A 26,992-nucleotide genomic window follows, 5' to 3' on the forward strand; every position below is an offset into this window, starting at 1 on the left:
CCAACTTTTACCAGGTCGAAATCACTTAACAACAGAAATCTGTCTTCACAAGACAGAGAGCAGCCAAAACTGGACTCAAATTGAGAACAGCCATATCTCCTAAACTACTTGGCCAATTGCCACCAAATTTTAACACAAGCTAGTTTAGTAAGTTAACTACAACTTTGGTACTCACATGATTCCCAGCAAACACCATTATCAAAGCCTAATTCACCAAGTGCTAGAAACTGTCTAGAATCATAAAAATACTAAAATTAAATATTTACTTATGTGCCAAACATGATTTCTGACCAAACCAAGTGCATCACAAGTTCACACATGATATAAGATCACCAGAAAGTAAGGTGTTCACCACCAATTCATTTCTTTTAATGCTTCTTAGTTTATTTAGTTATTTAAGTGGAATAATGAACATATATGAAAACTGCACAGTTTAATCTACAAAAATTACAGTTCATACTACATGCTCCAAATAGGCTACTGTAAAAATTTCACCCAAAGTTACCAATAGAAACATCCTACACAAAAATAACAAGGCAACAAGGCCAGGAGTGATACACCTATCTTGTATCTCTGGAAATTGTACATTGTTTATTCATTTCTTGAAGGTTATTTGTCATGCATGTGGAGATGGCAATAATTGAAGAACACAGCTAAGCACTTAGGATTAGTAAAAATATCTGTAGGAAATTATGTAATATACAAGGGCGAGGACCTTGCACATAGATTTAAGAAGCCCAAAGTATTAGTAAATGCTTCAAAATTTGGAAGAAAACTCATTCATACAGTTAAATTTCCCAAAGTTAATGGTTATAAAAGGAAAATATAAATATGAGGCATTTGCAACCTTGCAGTTATCATAAGTTCAGAACAAGAAGCTGAAAAAAATAAAAAAAGGCGAAGAGTTACTGACTGCCTTCCATATAATGAAGAAATGAAGCATACGATACAACATCAGTCAACAGCAAAAAAAAAAAAAAAGATGAGAGGGGAGATTTGGCAAAAAAAAGCAGCTGCTGCTTCCCACAATTGTTTTTTCCATCAGTGGTATAATTCACTCCGAACTAAAGACAAATGTTTCATCTTTCTGAATCATAACCAAAGAATACCCACAATTGTTGTAGTAGAATGCACAGAACAGTCCAGAAATACAGAAGGATAATCAAATGTGTTGATTTATCAACTGACCATGCTAATAAACAAATGATTCATGAACGCATATCAATAGCAGAAGCTAGATCCTATTATTCAGTGAAATACTTGGGGAAAAACGTTTCTTTATGGACTTGATAACAGGTGGCAGCATTAATAGTTAAAGTTTTTGTAACTGGTTAAAACTATTGCATTCTCTAATAAATTAGAGCTACTGTGCAAGGATAAAGATATGCAGGTGAGAAGGAAGGTAGGCCATCACAAAGAAGCATTCCAGTTTCTATTCCCTTATAATTCATGGATTTATGAAATTGTTTTAACTCCAATGTAGCTCAGAATCACAATTAAGTAATATCATGAGGGGGCATAACTAAATGTTGCACTGTCCCATATACTGTTGTGCCATCATGATCTGGTGTTGTCTGCTATTAAAAAGTGCACAATATAAAAAGGTGCAGGCCAAAGAATAAACCAAACCATGGTCCTGTAAGCCTATAGCTTTTGTTTCCATTGAATTGGTTGGTGTAAATTTCTTATGGAACAGTACAATATGTCCTACCCTGAGCTCAACTTCTAGCAGCACAAACACGCAACTACACAAGCATGTTGGCTCCTTTCATAAGCAAGTCAATGAAGTCCTGAATCTAACACGGGATTACTTCCAATAACATGTAGCATTTTTTGGATAACTATTTTATGGAACCAGAAAAGAATAGTCAGCTGAGAAAAAATGAGAGAGGAGTAATACTACCAGTCTCAATTCAATATGTCAAAAAGTAAATCTATCATTTTCTCAACTATGACTGCTTAATTAACCAGCCTAGCGGATCCAGAAAAGCAATGGAGGTGTGGGTGAAACCCTAGCGGATCCAGAAACTACTGCAACAAAGGAGATGGGGTGCACTTACCTTCGAGACGGATGGCAATGGCGGTGGAGATGGCGACGGCGGAAGAGGAGCGAGGCGGCGGCGGTGGATGAGCTAGGTGGCGGCGGTGGAGGAGCGCCCGAGTGCGACCCCCGCACGAGAGAGACCAAGCGACAGCGAGGTGGAGGGATGTCGGAGAGCGCGCGTGAGCCGGCGAGTTCAGTGGTCGTGGTCGAAGAGGGAGCGCCGGTGGCGGGGACACCAGCTAGAGCACGCGGCCGAGCCGGCGGAGCTCAAACCCTTGTCCCCGGCGGCCTGCGGAAAGGCGACGGTTGGTGAACGGTGGACGGCGGTTGGGGAACAGTGTGAGGATGGAGGAGGACAGAGAAGGCAGTTGTAGGCCATGGAGACGGCGGCGGCGGCAATGGGGGCGGCGGAGAAAAAAATCGGCAGCTTGCCGACGTCCGAGAGGAAGAAAGCGCCCAGGACTTAGTAATTTTGGCCTCCCGCGAGCTCTTGGTTATATACCACGGGTCATTTCTAGGGGCGGTTCCTAAGCCAGTCGCCCCTACAAATCAATTTATAGGGGCGGTTCCTGAGCCAGCCGCCCCTACAAATCGATTTGTACGGGCGGTTCCTGAGTAAGCCGCCCTTACAAATATTTTTCAATTTATTTTAATTAATAATTTTGTAATTTATATATAATACTTTTTGATTATTCTATATATGTATAAATATAAATATAAACAATTTCATGATATATATATATATAGATATAATTTTATATTTTCTTCTTTACAAAAATAATATTTTAAAAATTTAAAATTTGAATTTCAAAACAACCACTACTACAGGAATCAATTTGCGCAGCGTGGCCAAAATGGGCTCTGTGGCGGGCACCTCTTTTGCCCGCCACGGTTAACCGGTGGCCGGCCATCGAGGTCGGCCACCGAGGCGCCCGCTGCGGGAAAAGGGTTTACCGCGGCGGGCCACCTTACTTGCCCGCCGCAGGAAATCGTTATTTACCACGGCGGGCGATATAAATCGCCCGCCACGGTTAATACGATTTACCGTGGCGGGCTCTTTAAACTGCCCGCCGCGGTAAAGAGTTTATTTACCGAGGCGGGCATCTTAAGGTGCCCGCTGCGGAAAATCGATTTACCGCAGCGGGCAACGTTAAAAGCCCGCCACGGAAAAAGGCCTGGCCCATCAGACCCAGCTCGAAGCCCATTACCGGGTTTATATAAAAGGAGAGGAGTTAGGGATTGAGCCTCACAACACTCAGCTCTCTCACTCAATCGTCCGCGCCTCCCCTCTCTCCACTCGCCTCCCCTCTCTCATGGCTGGGACAGCCCCCACCCACGTAGCGGCACAGATCCACATCGGTGGCGTAGGCCCGGGCGGAGCTCCCCGCTCTCTTGCCCTCGAGGAGGCGACGCGGCGGCCCGGGTGGAGCTCCTGCACGCAACCTCTCCTCTCGTCCATATCCAGGATTACCGTGCTCCCTGACTCGTTACCTCGCGCACCCTCGGTGAGCTACGTTTGTTTCGATTTACCAGAAAATCCCGTTTGCTTCAGGTTGCGCAGGCTCAGATCTGATTGCTGGATTCGGCGTCTTACGGCTTGAATCGAGCTGGGAGCGCGTGGATCTGAGCACAGGGGATACAACAAACCCGCGTGCATGAAGCTTGGATCCGGCACCGGTTAGTCCTTGACCGCAAGATTCTTGTTGTTGTGTTGGTGGTCGAGCATCACGTGCGCTGATCTGCGGTGTTGTTGCTGATCTGACGCATTGTTTTGCTTCGGTTTCCAGATCTGGCGAAATTGCGACGTTATTGGTGGTTCCGTTCGGAGCGGGTCTGTGGCGATGAGCTCCGGTGGCGGTGAGCTCCGGCACGGCAGATCCGGCCCCGATGCGGGTGGATTCAGCGGCAGCGGGCTCCACCGGGGTCTCTGCAGCGCAGCATCGAGCAAGGTCGTGCGCAATGGCGCAGATCCTGCGAGGATGACCTCCTCGGCGGCAGATCCAGTATTGGGTTGTGAATGGGCTCGTCGGTGGGCTCGAGAATGGGCTCGCCGGCGGGTTCCGGGGTTTTTTTTTGTTTTTTTTGAAACGTTTAACCGCGGCGGGCATCCTAACGTGCCCGCCGCGGGAAATAGACTAACCGCAGCGGGCAAAGCGGCCCGCCGCGGGAAGGCCACGATTTACCGTGACCTTTTCACACTGGCGAACGTGTTTGCCCGCTGCGCAAAAGCAAATTCGCCCGCCGCAGAAAACGTTTCTGTAGTAGTGAACAAAGAGAATTTTAGGACACTAAATGACCTCAAATAAAAATTTTGTAAACATCAAAGTTGTAGAACTCATCAAGATGTACAACTTTTATTTTGGTCATTTTTTCATTTGACCAAATTTGAATAGTTGAAATTTTGAATTTCAAAAAATAGCAACTTCAAACAAGATTTTGAAACCTTAAATGCTTTCAAGTATAAAAGTCGTGAACATAAAAGTTGTTGAACTCATCACTATATACAACTTTTATTTTGGTCACTTATTCATGAGATAAAGTATTAGTAAATATTGTTCACAAATTCACATATGACTCATAGTTTCATAAACTATACGAGAGACATGTTGATTTGTGAACAATGTTTAGTATCACTTTGTCAGATGAAGAAATAACAAAAATAAAAGTTGTAGATCTTGATGAGTTATACAACTTTGGTATTCATCACTTTTTCAGCTGAAATCATTTAATGGTTGAAAATCTCATTAGAACTTGTTTTTTTTTAAATTTGAAAATTTGAATTGCTCAAACTTTGTCAAATGAAAAGAATGACCAAATCAACACAGTAACTTGATAGGGCATGATTTTAGAAAATTTTAGGAAAAAATCATCACATTTGGAGTTAGTATGAGGGAGAAAGACTAGTTACAAATTTTACCCAAAGATTAAAAAAAAATCACAACTGTTCATGATGATCAATGATGAACAAGTGTGATTTCTCTTTTTAATCCATGGCTAAAACTTGTAACTAGTTTTTCTTCGTCGTACTAACTCTAAATGTGATGGTTTTTTTTCCTAAAATTTTCTAAAATCATGCTCTATCATTTTAGTCTAGTCATCTATCTTTGTCACTAATTTTGAACAATTCAAATTTTGAATTTTAGAAAATGACAGCTTCAAACCTGATTTTCAACCACTAAATGATTTCAGATGTAAAGGTGATGAATATAAAAGTTGTTGAACACATCACTATCTATAACTTTTATTTTGTTCATCTTTTTATTTGACAAAATTTGAACAGTTCAAATTTTAAATTTCAGAAAATGACAGCTTCAAACCTGATTTCCAACCACTAAATGATTTCAGCTATAAAGGTGATGAATATAAAAGTTGTTGAACACATCACTATCTACAACTTTTATTTTGGTCATCTTTTTATTTGACAAAATTTGAACAGTTCAAATTTTGAATTTCAGAAAATGACAGCTTCAAACCTGATTTTCAACCACTAAATGATTTCAGCTGTAAAGGTGATGAATATAAAAGTTGTTGAACACATCACTATCTCCTACTTTTATTTTGGCAATTTCTTCATTTCATAAAGTGTTAAGTAATTTCATAAAGTTTTAGTAGTAATAGAGTGGATGTTGAAATAGATTCATCTGGATGTTGCAAAGGGTAGTCTCACACACATGCATAAATGTAGTCTCACACACATATATAAATATATAGTCTTACACACATACATAAATATATAGTCTCACACGCATGCATAAATGAAGTCTTATAAACACACACTTGCATAAACACTCCACGTTCAACAACTAGCTAGCCCGCTGTAACGACTTTCCCCTTGACACTTTTTCGTTCCCATGGCAATATGTCTTTGGGTAGGTTCTTTTCCACAACACTGATCTTCTTAGGAAAGTCTATGAATAGAGGCATCTCATCGTAGTTATTGTAAGCTTCAACATCGTCCACGCCATCAACTCCGATAATGTGCTGTTTCCCAGAGGCAACCACGTGCTTTGTCTTCTTCTTCGGGGGAGGTTACTTTGTGGGTCAGACATATAGAAAACTTGTGCGACACGTGAAGCGAGCACCCAAGGGTCATCTTGGTAGCCTAGATTCTCGAGGTCCAAGACTCTCAATCTGATCTCGTTCAGTTGGTGTTGTTTGATCCAGCGGCATCAAAACAGGGCCACCGTTATATCCCTTCCATAGTCAAGTTCCCATATCTCTTCAATGATGCCAAAGTATTGGATCTTTTGCCCCAATCCATCGAGAGCCTCTATTCGAACGCCGCTGTTTTGGTTCACATATTTACTATCCTTTGCGTGGGTATAGTACGTATACCCATTGATGTCATAAGCATTCCAAGATGTCACTTGTCTCGATAGCCCCTCTGCCAACCTACTGATGGTAATAGAGTCTATGGTTTCTCTAGGCGGTATGTTTTGGTCCTTCAACCATGTAGTTAGTCGTTGCTTATGCTGTTTCATGACCCAATCATCCGAACGACCATTTCTCTCCACCATAATGATAGCCAAGTGTTCATCAATGTACGGTTGCATCAGTTGTGTACTCTGCAAGACACTGTAATGCGCTCGACTCACCTCTTTGTAATCATGGTTGATGAACACTTTTCTACCACTGGTGCCCTTCCCAGCCAGCCTACCCATGTGACAAGAATCGGGTTTACCAATCCCTTTCTGTACTTTTAGGTACTCTTGACAACACTCGAGACTTCTTCAGTACTATAACCATCTATCATGGAGCCCTCTGGGTATGCTCGATTATGCACGTATCGACTGAGAACCGACATGAACCGCTCGCAGGACCACATTTCATGCAAGTAGCAAGGGCCCAGCGCCTTTATCTGATGAACCATGTGAATCATGAGGTGTGGCATTATATCAAAAAAAGCAGGAGGTAAACACATCTCTAGTTAGTTTTGTATCTCCACCACAAATTCATGTAGGTCACTCAGCTCTTGCTTGCCGATCGTCTTCTATGAGATATTCGAAAAGAAGTAGCACATGCGGGTGATGGCCATTTTCAAGAACTCTGGCTTTATAGCCCTGATTGCAATAGGTAGAAACACTGTCAGCATCACATGACAATTGTGAGCCTTGCAGTGTGTTATTGACAAGTCCTTCATTGACACTAGCTTCTTCACATTTGCTAAAAACCTAGTCGGGACTTTGACCCCCCTCAGGAAACTGCATATAGCTCTCTTCTCGTCTGGTGTTAGGTTGAAGCATGCTGCGGGCAAAGTGTATTTTCCATTAGCCTCAGGTACCAGGTGAAGCTATGGCATCACGTTTAGCTGCACCATGTCTTTCCGTGCTTTCAGACCATCATTTGACTTGCCTGTGTCCATCAAGGTAGCAATGAGACTCTCAAAGACATTCTTCTGCACGTGCATAGCATCAATGGCATGGGGGACCTCCAAGTCTGGCCAATAAGGCAGATACTGAAAGAAGATCGATTGTTTCTTGAAAGGTACGCCTTCGACAGGAGGTGTGCTTCTATCTCTGTTCGTCCCATCCGGATTCTTCTTTCCATAGACGACGCGTATGTTTTTCACCATTCTGTACACGTGTTCTCCATTATGATGTCTCTCCGGAGGGGGTTCAATCTCCGGTGTGTTGTCATAAAATCTAAAGAATAATTTGATGCGGTACTTGTAGCCTGTCTTTAAGAAGCGTCGGTTCCTTAGGTAAACTATCTTCTTGGATGCATCCAGGCACACCCATGTAGTACCATCCAAGCAAACCAAGCATCCCGTCTTCCCTTTGATCTATCTAGACAAAGCAAACAGCACGGGGTAATCATTGGTAGTAACAAATATTATTGCTCTACATATGAAGTCCTCCTTTCGGAACGCATCGTACATTAGCTCCCTATGCCTCCATAGCCTCTTCATTTCTTGCATCAAAGGCTCGAGGAACATGTCTATATCAATGCCTGATTGTTTAGGGCTAGAAATAAGAATAGTGAGGAGAAGGTACTTTCTCTTCTGACACAAACACGTTGGGATGTTGTACATGGTCAAGATCACTGGCCAAGTGCTGTGGTCGCTCATCCTCTCATTGAAGGGATTCATTCCGTCGGTGCTCAAGCCAAATCGTACATTCCTTGGGTCATTGCTGAATTCTTTGTGCTTCTCATCGAACCTTTGCCACTGACTACAATCAGCCGGATGTGCAATCTTATCATCATCCACCTTGCCCTCATCATCCCACCATGTCATGAGTGCGACTTCTTTAGGGTTTTGGAAGATACGTCTCAAGCGGTCGATCACTGGCAGGTACCTCATTACCAAGGCAGGAATTCTTCTCTACTTTGCATCATTGCCTAATGGAGTGTCCTCTAGGGGCTGAGATTCTTATACCACCTTTTTTGTACCCTTCTTATTCCTCTTTTTCCCCATGGAGGCTTCGTCCCCACCGTAAAGGTCATTGTTCTTGTACCGGCTGGCCCCACACCAGGGACATTTATCTAGTGACTTGAACATTTCGCCATGAAAAAGTATACAGTGGTTGGGGCATTCATGGATTTTTTCAACCCCCATTGTCAATGGACTTATGACCTTCTTCGCTTGGTATGTGTTGGCGGGAACTGAGTTTGGTTGTGGCAGCACCCATGACAGGAGATGCAATAGATCATTGAAACTACAGTCTGACCAGCCGTACTTAGCCTTCAGGATGAGTAGCTCAAGCACAAAACGTAGCAATATCCAATATGTCGGACAACCCTTTTCAACACCATACACAGTCTCCTTTGATGCTTTTATCACCCTTTCCAAATTTTCTAGACCTTTTGGGCTATTTTGTAAAATCTCTGGTCCAAGGGCTCGAATCATGTCCTCCAAATTATCTTCATCCCCGACACGTGCTCCAGCATCATTATTGGCACCACCTTCGTCGTTACCATCCCAACCACCAGCATCAACACCTTGTTCATTGCCAAACTCGAAATCCATTCGTGCATCAAGCTCTGCTGAATATTGGGACAAAGATTCTAGGGTTTCGTCATCGTATTCCTCCTCATCCTCGTCGTTAACAATAACCGTTTCACCATGATGAATCCACACTATGTAGTCCTCAATAAATCCTCACATAATCAAATGTGATCTGATGATAGTCACATCTGTCCATGCCATACGGTTCTTGCAATCTTTATAGGGACAAATAATTATATCCTTATTATCTATCAATGTTGCTGCATGCTTCTCTGCGGCTTCAATAAATTTGTCCACCTCTTCACGGAAACCTGCCTTGAACCTTAACGAACCATACATCCAAGAGTTCCTGTACTCCATCTTTTACAACAACAACAAAACAAACATTAAAGGACTACTTATTCAGATATATATATAAAAATGAATCAAATTAATAATTACTTGAGAATAATTGTATATACTTTAGATATATATGAATATAAATCAATTATAATTACATGAAGCATACAAACACACCATTGTAGAGGAAAATTAATTAATGGCCCATTTAATCATAAATAATTAAAATACATATGTGTTGATTACAATAAAAAATTTCAAAGACAACAATTAGCAACAATTATATTTTACCCAATATCTTTCATACAAACCCTAGTCCAATTTCATCAAACATAAATTTACAAAAACAAAATTAATAAAAAACCCAAACCCTAGATCTAGATCTACACGCACATGAAACATCCATAAAACTAACTAATTGTTCACTAAAATCAAGAAACATGGACCAAATAAGGGTATGATCTTGTTCCCCTACCTAATTTAACCAAGTACATTCAAAACTTTTCTCTAATTTGCTTCATAAGTAGCTCAAGCACCATAGAAGAGAGAGAAAAACAAAACTCTAATTACTCACTAACCAACCATTAAAACTTCAAAAAAAAAAGTGTGGAATAGCATTTTCTTACCTTCTACAACCTCTCCACCAAAGGATTTGAGACCAAAACCTTCCCCCCTTAGTAGAGCAATTTTTGGGAGGTGCCCAAGGCCTCTTCACCTTTCTTTCACGGGTTGGAGTGAGTGACCCGAGGAGGAGGAAGAAGGTGCTGCAGTCTTTATATATGTGGGTCATTTGTAGGGGCGGCTGGTGATTGAGCCGCCATTACAAATCGGAGGTATTTATACGCGGGCATTTGTAGGGGCGGCTCAATCACTAGCCGCCCCTATAAATCGGAGGTATTTATTTGCGGAGCATTTGTAGGGACGGCTCAATCACCAGCCGCCCCTACAAATAGCAACACCGGGGGCGGCTGGTGAGTAAGCCGCCCCTACAAATCCGACCCATTTGTAGGGGCGGCTCGTATCACCAGCCGCCCCTGCTGTTCCATTTGTAGGGGCGGCTGGTCTCGTGGCTCCTGAGCATGCCACTATAGGGGCGGCTCCATCACTAGCCGCCCCTACAAAAAATTATTCCGTTGCTACAAACCGTTTTTTACATAGTGCCATGGATCCCTTTGAAGCCTCTATTGCATGACCAATCATGACCTCGAATGATTGATAAAATGACCCATTGAGACTATCTGTTTAAATCTCAGGGCTAGGAACTCGAATTGGCTATGGAACTCGAATTGTCTTCCAAAAAGGAAAGTCTTCTTCTGGTTAGCCATAAAGGACAGAATCAATACTAGAGAGCTTTTGAAAAGGAAAAGATATGGAATTACAAAGTTACAACTGTGTGCTTTGTCACCTAGATGCAGAGGAATCTCTTCATCATCTCTTCATGGACTGTCCTTTTGCCATGACTTGCTGGAATTTGCTGGGACTAGCAGATTTAATTCAAGGAAACATGTTAGACTCAATTCCTTTGTTTAAAACTCAAATCAACAGGCCCTTCTTCATGGAAGTAATTGTTGCAATGTTCTAGGCCATCTGGTCTACCCGTAATGATGTCATCTTGAGGAATCATCGTCACTTTGTGCAAGCTTGCAAGCTGGTTTTCAAGCAGGAGTTAGCTTGGGTTAAGCTCAGAGCTAAGGGAGATATAGGCCTTCAGTTACAATTATGGCTAGATAACTTTGTGTAATTTTGCTTATTTTCTTTGTTTCATTCTTTGTGTCATGAGCTGTACTTTGAGATTTGGGCATTTAAATTTTAATAAAGTTCAGTAGGGGGGCAACCCCTCTTGTTTCCCTAAAAAAAAATCTCAGGGCTAGGAATGTATGATGTATCCAACTTAGGGCTACAAACTTGTGATATCTGCTTCATGCCTTAAATAGCTGAAGAAACCAGGTATGCATTTGTTGAACTAACTACTAAGTATTGTTATTTCTCATGCCTAGTCTGCATGGATGAACATGAAACATCATTCGCATGAACATGAAACATCATTTGTGTGCATCTGATCTATGGAAACTCATCCTGTGAACATTGAGGTTGATAGCTATATAAAAGAGTTGATAGCTGAGACAACATTGAGGCTGATAGCTATATATATAAAAGATTTTATAGTTGAGACCACATATGGGGACAACATTGTTAAGATAGAAAATTGAGATGTTAGAGGAAACTGAGAAGAAAGTAGCAAATTACAGAGGAAGCTTTGCATTGTACAGGTCTACACATGTTTTTCATACATTCTTTCACCATTTACTATTGGAGAACCCAACCCTTCTGAAGTAAAGGGTTTTGTTGCTAAGATGGAAAGGAAGACTTTGACAATCATTATTGAGCAAGTTCATGATGATAGCACTATTCATGTTTGTTGGTGTTCTATTTGAGTCATAGTTTTAGTTTTGTTTAATTTAAATTGGTTGATGTAACATGCCCATTCTCTGTTGCATTCTCATTGAACTTGAACTTGATTAACAGCAAGGTGTCTCGGAAAAATGGATTGTTTATTTTTCTAGAAGAGCTATAGTTTGCATCTACAAATTAAATGAACTGCTAGGATCTTAAATTGATTTATATTTGAGTTCAAAGTTGAATATACCTTTTATGTTCGTGAAAAAGGAAATTGACTTACATGTTTCACCTCCGTTGTCTCATCAAAGTGTTAAAAATTTATTTTCCAATAAAAGTTACGATCCATGCATGTAGATGATGGGGTCAGAACCCACAATCCTGAACCACATCCCCTATGACTAATCACAACCCTGCTGACGGTTTCAAAGCCCTTGCACCACCCCTGATCACATTCTATGTTGATCCCTAGTTACAACCCGTACGGACCCCCAAACAGAAAGGCCGAGTATACGAGGTCCATAGTATGAAAACTTCAAGATGCAATCCATACAAACATTAAGGCAATAACCCCACAAACCCTAAAGTCAAAGTCTTCAAGACACCTAATTAAAATGGTCTAATACACGGGGTCGGTGGTGAAGAAAACTAAAAGTTGAAGGTTGTGCGAAGAATGGATAGAACAACAAAACCCTAAACACAAAACTTGTGTAACCCCTAATCATAATGATGACCCCTATATACAAGGGCTATTATACCGCATCCAAACTGACTAATGTTAATATTGCAACTATCAACATAAATTGCAACAATTATAGAGATACTATGTATCATGGACTTATTAGCTTAAATGCAGTTGTAGTATCAGCATAATAAACTGCTATGTGGACAATACATAAGTAGCTAATTACATATGACATAAGCTGCCAAATATGTAAAAACGGTGCTGGAACATATGTACATTGGATCTATACGAGAGTTATTAAATTAAGTGGTCAAAACAGAACCTCTAGTACCAAGTTTTGTTGGCAAATAAAAATTGGCATGACACAGTTTCTGGTGCATGATAGGGGCCCATATGTGCGTGCCTGGCCATGATAGGGGCCCACAGTTTGTTTTTGTTAGAGTGCTGCAGCTCACCGGTCAGTAAACAGGTTGTGCCAACAATGCAGACTGGCCCACTTGTCCCTATCTTCATAAATTAAAACTGGACTGCAGTAGTAGACTGCACCTCAATATAGGTAGCATGGATCACTACGGGAAAACCGGCCTTTCCCGAGAGCCTAAATAGTTGCCGAGTGCAAAACAAAGGGCTCTCAGCAAAGAACTGATTTGCCGAGAGCACCTCTCGACAAAGTAAAACTCTGGGCAAAGGTTAACTTTGCCGAGAGCACGGATCACGGCAAACAAAAATGCTCGGCAAACTTGTCCTTTGCTGAGAGCTGATAAGAACTCACGGCAAACATAACATTTGCCGAGAGCCGGCCTCTCGGCAAAGAAGTCCGCACGGCAATAGGCTTCCAGCGTTATTTAGGCTTACGGCGTTAATTATTTGCCGAGAGCCGCTCTCGGCAAAGTGACCTATTTGCCGAGAGCCATGTATGGCTCTCGGCAAAGGGTGCTTATTATTTCATGTGTTTCTCTTCTCCTCGCTTTTGTCCAAAAATATTATTATTTTTTTATTTTGGGCGCTCTAAACTTTTTTCTCTATACACATACTATAGGTTCTACTCAATATTAAAATTTTGTGTATTTTTGTAATTATTTGCTATATCTATTTAATTAATTGCATTTCAAGCAGTTTTTTTAATCACGGGTAAAAATTAAAATTTGAACGACGAGTGATTTAAACACGGGAAATAATTAAGTATAAATTGATATTCATGCTATTTATGCATTATTGAGGCCAAATAACATCTTGTTGACGTTTTTTTCACCTTTTATTTTACGAATCGAATACCACGAAAATGTCGCCGAACGATTTAAAAATTCTTAAAAAACGGAAACGAAGTCGGAAAATTGTGATATTTGCAATAAAGTCATGGTACCACACTTGGAGGCCGTGGTAAAAATTTGAAAAAGTTTTGCACAAGCGGTGGCGTCTGATTCTTACAATCTGAAACATCTCCGAATATGTTTCATAGAGTTGAGAAGGATCCATTAGGATTTTCAAACAATGTCACGCGTGAATTAGGTTTTGGACTTCCAAACTTTTTCTATAGTCATTAGAAAGCATAAATTGTAACACGGCAAAATTTCGTAATTTTTGGGAGCCGTTTGCTATTTTTTAATTCTTTTTTACAAATTATTTGCCGAGAGCATATGGGTTTTGCTCTCGGCAAAGAACCTTTGCCGAGAGCTCTCTGGTTAGCTCTCGGCTCCGATTTCTTTTTTTTACCTGGCCTGCATCAAGGGTTTGCCGAGCGCCCCTAGAAGCTCTCGACAAAGAGTTATTTTTTAAAAAAAAATCATTTTGAAAAAAAATATTTAAAAAAACCTTTCTTTGTCGAGAGTGGCTCTCAGCAAAGATTTTTTAGGTTTTGCCGAGAGCAGCTCTCGGCAAAGGATTAAAATTTTTTTCCATTTATTTTGAAAAAAATCTGGGCGGAGTAAAAAAAGAAAATTTTTTTGCTGCTGCAGTTATTTAAATAAGAAATAAGTATATTTTTCAAAAAAAAAATGTTTGCCGAGATCCGGATCGGCCTGGTGCTCGGCAAAGATGGGATGTTTGCCGAGAGCCGCCGTGATCTGGCTCTCGGCAAAGTGGGCCTCCAGGTTATTTAAATTTTTTTGCTGCTGCAGTTATTTAAATAAGAAATAAATAATTTTTTCAAAAAAAAAATGTTTGCCGAGAGCCGGATCGGCCTGGCTCTCGACAAAGGCGGGATGTTTGCCGAGAGCCGCCGTGATCTGGCTCTCGGCAAAGTGGGCCTCCAGGTCTTATCCAACGCGCCCGCGACACAAAGGCTATCCAACCGCCACCGGCCCGCGCTCACTGCTGCCCGCCGCCACCGCGCCCGCGCTCACTGCTGCTCGCTGCCGCCGCCCCGCCCGCGCCGTCCAGCCGCCGCAGAACGCCCGCCCCGCCGTCCGGCCGCAGCAGCAGGCCTCGCCTGGCCACGCGCCGCTGGTGGCCGTGGCCGCCCGCCCGCCCGGCAGCGCCGCGCATGACGCCCGGCCGGCAGCAGGCCTCACCCGGTCGCCCGCGCTGGCTGGACGCGGACGCCCCGCGCCTGCCCGCTGCTCGCGAGCACCCGCCCGGCAGCACGCGCCCGCACGCCGGCCGACAAGCCGGCAGCCCCTCCTCGCCCCGGCCACACCGCAACGCCTCCCTGCGATTCGCGCCCCCGGCCGCGCCCGCCCTCCCCAAGCCGCGTCCGCCCGCCCGCGCCCTAGCCCGCATCCCCCCGGCCGCCGCAGCCTCCGCCCCCGCCGGTGTCCGCCCGTCTCCGCTCTACATGCCCGCGCCCTAGGTATTGCAATCTTGTATTTCTTGGTAGTGGTAGTGGTAGTGGTAGTGGTAGTGGTGGGGTGGTGGTGGAGTGGTGGTGGATTGGTGGAGTGGTGGCGGTGGTGCTGGGGTGGTGGAGGTCATGGTGGTGGTGTTGGGGTGGTGTTGAAGTGGTGGTGGAGGTTTCGGCGGAGCTTTCGGCGGTGGTGTGCCGATGGCGTTTCGACGTTTGGGATTGTCGATTGTTGTTTATGTTGGAATTGTATATGTGCATGCCGGCCATCGTGCCGTTGAGATATATATGCTTGCCGGCCATCGTGTCGTTTGTTTCTTGCAGGTTTTGGAGACCTCACCCTGCAGGGGAGGTGCTGCCGAAATTTTGAATTGATGGTCTTGTGTCCTTTTGATTTTCAGAGAAGATCCCGTCGGAGGCTAGCCGGAGTACCTCGTCTTCCTTGACGTTGCGGGTCTGCCCACACCGCGTCGCCTCGCCACTGCACCGACCCGCCACGGCCCTGCTAGCCTGACTTCACCGCCACCTAAGGTATAACCACTATTTCTTTGTCCTGGGCATGTATCTCCACGTAACCCAGTTAGGCGTCTCCCGTTCGAAAGAGATAGGGTTACAAATATGCAGATCTTTGCATATCTATAACCGTATTTGTTTTGAATTGTCCACGTTTTTTTGGATAGCCCGAGGATGCGTAGATGGTGTTAGTTTCCATGGTCTGCTCCGATCCGAGACAGAGTTTCAACAGTACCTTCCTGTTGTTCTCCGGATACACAATCTCCCTGTCCGGACGTGTATTTGGAGAACAGCGGGGAGGTGCTGCTGAATTTCTGTCTCGGATAGGACTAGACCATGGGAACTAACCCCATCTATGCATCCTCGGGTGGGATTAGGACCTATCCTTACCTATTAGATGGTAGGAACGATGTGTAGATGCAAGTCCATGGTCATATTTATTACTTGGTGATATATATGTTAGAGGATGGATGACCGTGAGTGGATGTACTCGGGCCGCCGGAGCACCCGTGAGATTATCAGAGAATGGGTCGTCAGGACCAAGGCTTTCATCGAGCAAGCATTTGACCAGGCTCCCGAAGCGGTTGCCATTTTTTGTCCTTGCACCAACTGTAAGAACAGAAAGAGGCAGACAAAGGAGGTGATGACTTCACATCTTGCTAGGAATGGATTTACGAAAAACTATACCCAGTGGACCCACCACGGTGAAGCCGATCGTGTGAGAGAGGAGGTGGTGAGACCACGTGTCGAGGATTATAATGCTGATGCCGGGGTAGCAGATTGGTTAGATGACTTTCACGAAGCACACTTCGCTGAAGGACGTAGGCAGGAGGAGGAGCCAGAGGCAAGCGCAAAGGCGTATTACGACATGTTGTCTATGGCAGGAAAACCCCTTCATGGCCACACACAGATTTCAAAGCTTGATGGCATTTCACGCTTAATGGCCTTAAAGTCCCAGTTCAACCTCAGTCGAGAGAACTTTGATGAAATGTTGACAGTTATTGGCTCCATCCTTCCGGCTGGTCACCTTTTGCCACAGAACATGTACGAATCGCAGAAGGTCCTTCGTGCACTTAAGATGCCGTATGAGCAGATACATGCTTGTCCGAAGGGCTGCGTCCTCTTTAGAAAAGCACACACGGATGCAAAGTATTGTCCAAAGTGTAAATCCTCTAGGTATCTGGAGGTAGACTCTGGTGATGGTGAGAAGAGGCAGAGTCCGTACCCCGTGAAAATCCTACGGTACCTTCCATTCATACCGAGGATCCAACGGCTATTCATGACAGAGGAGTCCGCGAAACAGATGACATGGCACAAAAATGGAAAAAGATACAGTCCTGAGAAGATGGTGCATCCAGCCGATGGTGAAGCATGGCATCACTTTGATAACATTCATCGTAACAAAGCTGGAGAGGCACGTAATGTGCGTGTTGCACTGGCAACAGATGGGTTCAATCCTTATGGAATGATGGCTGCCCCATACACTTGTTGGCCTGTGTTTGTTATCCCCCTCAATCTTCCTCCTGGCGTCTCCTTCCAACGACAGAATGTGTTCTTGTCGTTGATAATTCCAGAACACCCTGGGAATAACATGGGTGTGTTCATGGAGCCTTTCTTCGATGAACTGGTCCATGCTTGGGACCATGGTGTATGGACATACGATCGAGCTACAAAGACAAACTTCAACATGCATGTTTGGTATCAATACTCTATGCATGACTTCCTAGCATATGGGATATTCAGCGCTTGGTGTGTTCATGGGAAGTTTCCATGCCCGACGTGCAAGGCAGCTCTGCAGTTCAATTGGCTGCCGAAGGGCGGCAAATATTCCGCGTTCGACAAACATCGACAATTCCTCCCTGCTCATCATCCATTTAGAGCAGACATCAAGAACTTTACTAAAGGTGTCATGGTTACAGACCCCGCACCATAGATGATGACTGGTGCCGAGGTTCATGATCAGATAGATGCTCTCCGGATCAATGAAACAGATGGTAGGTTCGTGGGATATGGTGAGGAGCATATGTGGACTCATAAGTCGCCCTTGATGATGCTCCCCTATTATAACGACCTTCTTCTTCCACACAACATTGATGTAATGCACACTGAGAAGAATGTTGCCGAGGCTCTTTGGGCAACGATCATGGACATTAAGGATAAGACGAAGGATAATGTAAAGGCGAGACTGGATCTGGCAACGATATGTGATAGACCAAACCAACACATGCAACCTCCTAGAAGCGGCAAGAAATGGACCAGGCCTAAGGCCGATTACAGATTGAAACCGGAACAAAAGAGAGAAGTATTAGAATGGTTCAAAACATTAATGTTCCCTGATGGGTATGCAGCGAATCTGAGGAGGGGAGTGAACTTATCTACCTTGCGGATCAACGGCCTGAAGAGTCATGACTATCACATATGGATTGAGTGTCTTCTTCCGGCAATGCTCCGAGGCTATGTCCCTGAGCATGTGTGGAAGACGCTAGCCGAGTTGAGCTATTTCTTCCGCCAGCTTTGTGCCAAGGAGTTATCTCGTAGCGTGGTTGCAGAATTGGAAAAAGTAGCACCTGTGTTGCTCTGTAAGTTGGAGATGATCTTTCCACCTGGCTTCTTCAACCCGATGCAGCATTTGATTCTGCACCTCCCGTATGAGGCACGAATGGGGGGTCCCGTGCAGGCCCGTTGGTGCTATCCAATCGAGAGATGTCTAAAGGTTCTTTGGAAGAAATGCAGAAACAAATGCAAAATCGAGGCTTCCATGGCGGAAGCATTCGTTCTAGAGGAGGTTACTAACTTCACACAAGCATACTTGACGACACGCTTCCTAGCGTGCATAATCGACCGACTCGTTACAATGCTGGTGAAAATGAATCAAAACTCAGCCTTTTCCATGGGCAACTTGGAAGTGCAAGTGATGCGACCTCATTGTTGTTGAAAAATGAAGAGTGGCGCACAATCATGATATATGTGTTGACCAATCTTACCGAAATGGAGCCGTACATGCAGTAAGTGGCATCTTGCACGAACTATGCAATTCGGCATCTTGCATGATATATGTGTTGACCAATCATGATATACATTCGGCATCCAACCTCCTTGTTTCTCGTTGTTATAGGGAGTTTATTAATGAGAACTGGCATCTATCAAGGGAACCTACCCCTCAAGAACGTGACACCATTCTTCATCAGGGTGCGGGAAATGGAATCTCCGATTTTATTTCTTGGTTCAAACAAAAGGTACTATGCAATTTAGCTTGTACTAAATTTGACATTCCCAGTTGCATGTACATTCTAACTTAACGATCTATCCTGCTTGACCTTGCAGAGCCAAACCGATTTGACTATGAATCCAGAGCTGAGACAGGTTGCCAATGGCTTTGAACATAGGGTAAAGTCATTTTCTGGTTATGATGTGAATGGATACCGATTTCACACAACAAGACACGAGCAGAGGCGGCCCAATCGAAGAACCACGAATTCCGGAGTTTTTACTGGCGGCCTTGATGGGGCAGAGTATTATGGAAGAATTGAAGAAATATACGAACTCAGGTTTCGTGGTCGCAAACCTCTTAACCCTGTCGTATTCAAATGCCATTGGTTTGATCCTCAAGAAACGAGACGAAATCCTTCCCTTGGGCTAGTAGAAATTCGACAGGATTCGGTCTATGGCGGAAATGATGTCTATATTGTGGCTCAACAGGCCACACAAGTTTATTATCTCCCCTACTCGTGCCAAAGGGACCCTCGTCTTCAGGGTTGGGATATCGTGCACAAGGTATCGCCGCACGGTAAAGCACCTTCCCCAAACGCTGAAGACTACAACTTCGACCCAAACACATATGATGGAGAGTTCTATCAAGAAGAGGGCCTACAAGGGACTTTTGAGATTGACTTAACCGGAGCTATGGAAATGGAAGTAGACAATGAAATGGATGTTGATGTGGACGAGGGGGATGAGGTGGAAAATGCGAAGGACTTGGAGTTACTAGAACGATTACATATTGGCAATGACAATGATGACATCGTTGCTCCTTTGGAAAGTGTTCAATATTTCGACATGGCTGATAGTGATGATGAGAGCTATGATCCAGCTAATCCCGATGGGGATGATTATTTCTAATACATGTAATATTATGTTATTTTGTAATTATGCTTTATTTATTTTGCATCTCTTTATAATAATATCTTGTTTATGATCCAGCTAATCCGATCTTATTGTTTATGTCTTGTAGGTGATTGTGCAAAGATGGCGGGCCGTAGAGCTTTGCGGCAGCTCAGGTCGCTTTACGACACGGGGAGCGGTACACCAGCGCCCTCAGGTGAAGCTAAGGGGTCAGCACCGCCTCAAGGGAGGAGGAGGAGGAGGGCGGCCGGGAGGAGGCCTAGGGCGCCACCGCCTCAGCCTGTAGCAGCACCAGCACCAGAGCCCGAGGAGGAGCTGGAGGAGGAGCAGGTGGACGAGCAGGCTCAGTAGGGAGAGGCCGAGCTGCAGGCCGAGCACGAGGCCGAGCAGCTGGACGAGCATGAGGCCGAGCAGCTGGACGAGCAGGAGCAGCGGCAGGACGAGCAGGAGGTCGAGGCAGGAGGTTCCAGTTCCACCGCAACCTCGGGTGTCTACCAACGAGGTGCGGCGAGACTACCTGATCGGCCGATACCTGAGGCTCTACGCCCGGTCATTCGACCCGTTGGGCAAAAGTACGTAACTTTTATATTTTTTGCTACTACATATGATAGAATCATAATGGAAACTAACAGTTTTTTCTTAATCACTTACGCAGGTCTTGGAAGGTCGTGGTCCCAGGTGCTCACAAAAGGTTGCCCAATGGCATCATGGGTCTTCTCTGCAGGGAACACTTCCCAGGCTTGGTTACCCACGCCGGAGCGCGAGAGCCGGCCTACACGTACGAGCACTACGTCAGCGCCCCTGATGCGGAGGACGAGACGGGCCACACGTACGGCAGCGTGGCGGAGCGGGTTATGACCGAGTTTTGGGTAAGTCTTCCTCCCACTACTTTGCTCAATACATTGCATTAGCCAGAGTTTGTTGAACCAGTGTATTGATACATCTTTTCTATATGCAGGACTTCTTTAGATGCGCCGAGGGCTACGAGGAGAGGGCGACCAAGGCGTTGGCCAAATCTTTTAGATGCCGCATCTCAGACATGCATTACGAGGCGCGGCTCCAGGCCATCATCGATTACTGTGCCGTCTACGAGGCTCGGAAGGTGAAGAAAGAAGATGCAAGATTAATGCATCTGACCAAAGAGCAGTACCTGAAGGTAAATATACAACATCAATATTGATTTCTTCTGAGATTGGGTAGCTTGAATTGTTCTTATATCTGTCAATGTACTTGATGTCGTACAGGTGCCTCCTGGCTGGTGCGCCAATAAAACGCGGGCCTGGAAGATGATGGTCGACAGGTGGGTGAGTGCCGATTGGGCGGATAACCACACCGTCCTCCGGGAACGGCGTTTGCTGATGCCAGGTGTATCACACCACCAGGGCAACCTTAACATCCACGAATACGGGGCAAGATGGGTACGTGACTTGGTGTAGCTTCAATTATTCTTTCAGACGCTTATTCCTGCATGATTTGTAACCGTCTTGTTGTTTTTGTCGCAGTCGGCTGCACATCAAAACCAGCCATGCAGAGAGCTCAAGTCATGGGTTCTGGCCCACAAGGGTAAGGCGACAGACGAAATCGACTGGAACCCGGACGACCCAGCCGAGTCCTTCACCAACGAGAGCATCCCCGAGCGCATCAGTCAGTACACCGAGGCGGCAAGGACGGTCCATGGGGCAGACTAGGATCCACACACCGCGGACATTGACGGCAACATCGTCATGAGGGTGGGAGGAGGCAAGAAGCATGGGCGGTACCTCATCGGCAACAGCACGCTCGACCCGCACAGCACTCCCACTCTCTCACAGGTCCGGGCAAGCAGCACGAGCGGTAGCGTGCCCATACGCCCAAGGCAGGACACTTCGACGCATCGTGTGGCAGCACTACAGGTTATTTCTGTTTTATTCGTCGTTCTTTGGTTTTACATTCCTCGAAACTGCTTGTAACAATGCGGTGAAAAATTACAGGCCCAGGTGCTTGCGCTCCAGGAGCATAAGGCAAGGATGGAGGAAGAGTGACAGAGGGAGCGGGAGGCCGAGCGACAGAGGATGGAGGCCGAGCGACAAAGGTTGGAGGCCGAGCGGACGAGGTTTGACGCCTTGGCTCAGTACGTGGCAAGTCTTGGCGTCACGATGGGTCGTCCAGCGCCACCAGAGCTGTTCGCTCCTCCACCGCCTTACCCATACCCACCTTACCCATCCGTGAGTTCAACTTCTCTAACAAAAGCTCTTTACTGTGCATGTCGGCCATCGTGCCGTTGATATGTGATGGGAGGCCTTCGTGCCGTTCATATATATGTGTGCCGGCCATCTCGCCGTTGATATGTGGTGGACGGCCATCGTGCCGTTGGTTTTCTTGCAGGTTTTGGAAACCCCACCGTGCAGGGGAGGTGCTGCCGAAATTTTGATGTGTCTAGGCTTAGATTTCAATTTTATACCTAGTTCTGCAAATATTGACTTGTGTACGCTTAGATTACAATTATATGTCTTAGTATTACTATAATTACTAATTTTTCTTCTCCTTTGTGCAGAATCAATCGGCGGGTTCGAATGAGGGGCCTCAGCAGCCGCTGTCGGGAGGGTCGTGGCACGCGTCGTATCCACCACTTCCGCCGCATCAGCAGTCGTCGGGAGCGTCGGGGTACCAGTAGTATCCACTGCCGCAGCAGCAGCAGCCGCCGGAGGGAGGGTCGAGGGACTGGGATGCTTGGGGGTGAGCTTGTTGCTCTTCATAATGTATTGTCGTGCACTTTGTGAGATGAACTGTTGGATTTGAGATGTTAAGATGGATTATGTGAGACATGTGATGTGGATGGCATATTTGTTAAATATGTGATATTTGTGATATATACGATGTGTTATATTTGTGAAATATGTGAGGTTGAAGCTGGAAATATAAACAAAAATAAAAAAAATGCTCTCTGGACTCTTTGCCGAGAGCTAATATTTGCCGAGAGCCCAACTAACTGGGCTCTCGGCAAAGAGTAAGATTTGCCGAGCACCTAACTCTCGGCAAATATGACTCTTTGCCGAGAGCATATTCTAGGGCTCTCAGCAAAGCTTTCCTTTGCGGAGAGCTGGCTCTCGGCAAACCTTTCCTTTGCCGAGCGCTGGCTCTCAGCAAAGAAGTTTTTTTTTAAACCACCTCAGCCCCATAATCTATTTTATTTTTTTTTAAAAAAAATTCTTTGCCGAGAGTTGCTCTCGGCAAAGAAGTGTACGGGACGACCGTTACGGGCGGGTTGCCGTTACAGCGGTGATATTTTGCCGAGAGTTAGGTTTTGCTGAGAGTTTTTATTTTGCTCTCTGCAAAGAGTTTGCCGAGAGGGGCTCTCGGCAAATAAACCTTTGCCGGGAGACCTTTTGCCGACCGCTCTTTGCCGAGAGCAGCTCTCGGCAAATGATCTGCCGAGAGTGAAATCCTCTTTGCCGAGAGCTTCGGGCTCTCGGCAAAGGAGGGGAATCCGGTTGTGGATCTTATGGATTGTTGGTTTCCAAGAACTCTCGCATGAAATTTCGAGTGAGAGAAGCAACCGATGCATGATTTTTCAGTTCATTGGTTTTGCAACTTGACGAAAAAGGATGACCAGCCACATGTTCGTGCCCCAAAAGTGTGAACTCCAAGTCAGTTTCGCGTAACTTTTCTATTAAGAGACTCCTTTGCACAAATATTGATGGCCATCTATCAATCATTGTGCATCGGAAGCTCTGTATCCTGTCTGAAATCTCCTAGAATGAAGAAACACAGCAAATGTTTTCGTCATAAGATGGTGGTGGAAAGTATGAACTTAAGTCTGTATCGCATTTCTTTTCTAGTAACAAATACCTCCTCCCAAGATATAGTTAAATAGCATTGGCCATTTGTCAATATATAAATGAGCATTGGTAGCTGTGCATCTAGCCCCAGATCCTCTGCAAAGATTGCATATGAAGAAACAACAAATGTTTCCATAGAATTAGACGACTCAACAAAGACACATAGTTTAAGATGGTGGTGGAAACTGAAGAGTGCATATAATTTTATGATTTTCAATAGCTTGTGCCATCTAGGATAGAACACCATGATTATAGTAACTGATCACCACAATGATTAGGTGTCCATTGGGAAATGATCTAAGCTGACATATCACTTTGGTTTGGCAGCACTAAAGAAAATAGGCAAATCGCATGGTGCTATTGCAAATCTGCGAAGACTACATGATGAAACAACAAACGTCTTTTTATAGATTTAGTTAGACCAGCCAACAAAGATACATAGTCAAGATGGTGGTGGAAACTGAAGACGGCAGGTCACCAAGCACACACGACAGGTCACCAAGATTGCAGTACCTGATCATCACAATGATTAGAAATGCTAGGAAAATGGCTAGGCTAAAAAATCACTTCAATTTGGCAGCACAACAGATGAAAATATGCAAATCACATAGTGCTGCAGGCTTGCTGGGCACATAACCATTTGTTTTGTGCATATCTTTCACAAGTAGTAGCTGTGCTGTGAAATGATAAAATAAAATCCCACATTATCTGAAAACTTCCTAGCAGCTGACCATTTTTGAGATGATGATCTTTTAAATCTTTGCTCTACAGAACTCACATTATCTTTTACTTCTCTACTATAGGCAAACCATATTATCAGATCAAGCAAGCAAAATTGTGGGATTAAAATTTCTCTAACTTTGATGTAGTTTAATGGAAATATATTAACATATAAAATACCAAACAAATGCACTATTACGATATATTTCATGGTGGGTTTGATGAAACTAATTGATATTGTATATGGACCTATTATGTTTATAAATCTTGTCAAAGTTAGGGAAATTTAACAAATGACAAAACCAAAAGAACTTGTATTTCAGAATAGAGCTATTAATTTTTTGTAAACGGTTGTAATACCTACCGTTCCTAAAATAGTTCTATAGATGGACAACCCTTAAAATTCAAATTTTAGGGGTGGTTCGTACAGAAAAATCATACTTTTTTCATATTAATTTGGATGGAGACAAATTTTATATCAACATTGTATATCTAGACCAGTTTAAACATAGTAGTTGATAGTTTTCAATTTGGGATTGTTTAATGGCCCAAATGTACATTTTAAATTCAAATTTACTTGTTCAAAGGACCTCGGATGGCGGCATGCCCTACGAAAATTATACTAGACAAAATCTAAAACTTTATAGTTGAAACCCTTTTATTTAAGATAATTTGGAGGCCTAAATAAAGATTTGTAAATTGAATACAAACAGATAGCATCCTATATGTAGAAATTGATTTTTAGGGACGGTCCATTGCACAAACTATTTTTAGGGCTGACCGGAATGACAATCATTTTTTAAGAAAATTATGGTGCCTCTATAAGTAATCTCTATAGTAGTATTGAGAAAGATTCATGTTTTTTCAATGTCCTAAGAACGATTGCCATAAAACTTTGTAGATTGATACAATTTTTTAAGCAACATATTTTGTCCTAGATGATTGATAGAAACAAAAAAAAAAAAAAGCAACTACAGCTGCTATATCAACTAAAGGACATGTCAGCTTACCTATGGATTGTTGAACACATAGTGCAAGAGGTACTCATCATTTCTGTTTTCAAGGTCACATGTACAATTCATGATTTAGCACACAACGCACACTACAAGAACTGTTATATATATTATTGCAGAACTAAGGAAAAGGCTCGAGACATTCTATTCATCATTACATAAAGACTCGAAGCTTTGTTTGCTCAACCTATGCTTACATGAAAATTGAAGGGAGTGAATACTGAGAAGTTTTAACATATAGAAGGCAATTTTCTATTCATTGATACACCCTTCCTTCTTCCAGCAAGCTTCATTGATGTTCCAAACTATAGATGTTGGAGGAAGCTGAATAAACATTATCTGCGGAAACCACATTTCACTTCAATAAGAATGGCACATGAAACTTTGCATAATGTTCTGTAAAACACATCTTCATAGAATTTTGCTGTATGCTAGTCCCTGATTTTTAAAGTAGTATCTTTGAAAGAAGAAATCTAGATGAAATGCACTTCATCAATGCTGTTGTAATTGAAATTTACAAGCCTATACATGCATGTGAAAGTTGCATGAATTTCATAATGCACATTGACAGAGCTGCTTATGGTTTCAATTCCAACAACAAGATTGGTTATATAAAGTGGAGACTGGGTCAAGTAGAAAAGAGTCACCTCATTTGTGAGTCTTTTTGGATCCACCTCATTTGTGTTTAATCAGTCAACACATAAAAAATTGATTTTAGGAGACTTCTATTTTTGTTTACAGATAGAGTCATGGACATCCCCTGAAAATATATTTTTAGAGGGGCCATGTAAAACAACAGGCTGTGTAAATGTAGGCCCAAGGCCCATATATTGGCCTCTCCAGACCAGCCACTCCCTCAGACGCTACCTCTGCAAAATATCTCTTGATTATAATCCTCTGCACCACATAATAACTGATGATAATTCTTTTGCACATCTCTTACATGGAGTCTGATGTATGCCTGCTTCATACCTTGCTTGGTAGTGTTTCCAAAAGGATGCTACCTGGTAGAGCAAAGAAGATACCAAAACTCATCCCCTACCGTGGCTTCCTAAAACCTTAACCATGAATCATACATTAGGAATTTACTAGGACCATTATTCTATATACGCATACTTATCGCTATGAGCGCACGCGCACACCCTATTCTATAAGCTCCTTGAAAAGATTGGGTTGGACTCATAGATCTTGAGATTTACGAAATCACAATAGGCACCTCGTTGATTATATATGGACACATCGCCTACCCCTAAAAATGGCACCGTTAAATTATGGATTAAGCTACGCTCATTTTGATTAGTAGCATGTGTATCTTATTAACCTACTAGTACATATTACTATATATCAGTAAGCTATGAAGTTCCAGGCCGGCCATGTTTTGGTCAATCGGAATGTCCATCCATGATGATGAGGCTCCTCTTTCATATTCATCAGCATGTCCTAAAGTTTATGTCAAAGTTCCACTGGCTCATGGATCTGTGCAATGGCCCAACCGTTCTGGCCTCACCCTCGGTGTCCCCTACCAGATCCAGCGTGCATGAGAGGAGCCTACTAGAAGCACTGGCTGGGGGTGGAGAGGGTGACGAGAAGGGGACCTGGAGCTCGGACGCCGAAGA

The 26,992-nt window shown here is 43.8% G+C and overlaps 2 long non-coding RNA genes across 2 annotated transcripts; both read left to right on the forward strand.

Annotated features, from left to right (window-relative positions):
* Window positions 1-18,653: 18,653 nt before the first annotated feature.
* On the forward strand, window positions 18,654-19,178 carry LOC136487444 (uncharacterized). The gene is made up of 3 exons (XR_010767256.1): window positions 18,654-18,708; window positions 18,819-18,939; window positions 19,028-19,178. It is a non-coding gene; the product is annotated as an uncharacterized lncRNA (long non-coding RNA).
* A 2,401-nt stretch (window positions 19,179-21,579) lies between these two features.
* Window positions 21,580-22,421, forward strand: LOC136485549 (uncharacterized). Its single transcript, XR_010766472.1, has 3 exons — window positions 21,580-21,717; window positions 21,796-22,029; window positions 22,359-22,421. It is a non-coding gene; the product is annotated as an uncharacterized lncRNA (long non-coding RNA).
* The last annotated feature ends 4,571 nt before the right edge of the window (window positions 22,422-26,992 follow it).

The sequence above is a fragment of the Miscanthus floridulus genome, chromosome 10 (assembly GCF_019320115.1).
Source record: "Miscanthus floridulus cultivar M001 chromosome 10, ASM1932011v1, whole genome shotgun sequence".
NCBI classification, from domain to species: Eukaryota; Viridiplantae; Streptophyta; class Magnoliopsida; order Poales; family Poaceae; genus Miscanthus; species Miscanthus floridulus.